Source organism: Orycteropus afer, unplaced genomic scaffold (genome assembly GCF_000298275.1).
Source record: "Orycteropus afer afer isolate SDZICR_OR568_19922 unplaced genomic scaffold, OryAfe1.0 scaffold00200, whole genome shotgun sequence".
NCBI classification, from domain to species: Eukaryota; Metazoa; Chordata; class Mammalia; order Tubulidentata; family Orycteropodidae; genus Orycteropus; species Orycteropus afer.
The window spans coordinates 3,141,607-3,142,555 of NW_006921787.1; positions in this window are offsets into that span (position 1 = coordinate 3,141,607).

Genomic DNA, 949 nt, shown 5'->3' on the forward strand with positions numbered 1-949 from the left:
CCTGTATGCTAGTTGATCAACTTCCACTCATTTTTATTTAATTAAGAAAAAAAAAATTAAAAATGCTTTTCTTTGAATATATTATTTCCTAGATTTCTAAAGTTTTGATTTGAAGTGCTCTTAGTATAAATTAATTAAGATAAACAATGTATTCATGCATTTATTTTTTGTAAAAAAAAAAAAGTTCTCTTCCTTTCACATTGCAATCACTAAGCTAGGTCCTTGGAATAAAACTGGAAGCAAAAAATGCAATTTAGCTTTTACCTTATAATGGGACAGGTAGATAAAGAATAAATTCTCATTCAAAATAATGTAAAGTTGCAAGGATGATAAGCATAAGAAATAAGGCATACATGACACTTGAGGACTATTAATAACTGCAGTTTAACCTAGGTGTGGAGATGGAGTGAAGGATTTTGAGAGTTTGAATTTGAGCTGAGATGTAAATAATAATCAAACCAAAACCAAACTCACTACCATCAAGTAATAAACATATCACAAACATAATTTAAAAAGTGAGTGAAGGCATAAAAATATTTTAGGTCAGTAGCTGGCAAACATTTTGTGTAATGTGCCAGATAGGAAATACTTTTGGCTTTGTGGACTATTTGGTCTCAAATATTTAACTCTGTCATTTTAGTGGCAAAGTAGATGTGGAAGGAGCATCTGTATTTAAATAGAGCTCTGGTTGCATAGTGCCTAAAGCATTTGTCTGCTAACCAGAAGGCTGGCAGTTCAAACCCACCAGCAACTCCTCAGAAGGAAGATTGGGTAATCTATGTCCTTAGAGATACTCTATCAGAAACCCAAGGAGGGGTCGCTATGAGTCCAATCGATGCAAAGGCAGTGAGTTATTTTTTTTTTCCCCCCCTGTAATGAAAACAGTCAGTGAGCATGTGAGACTAAAGGTCAATAATACTGTGTGGGTCCACAGGTTGTACACTGTAGA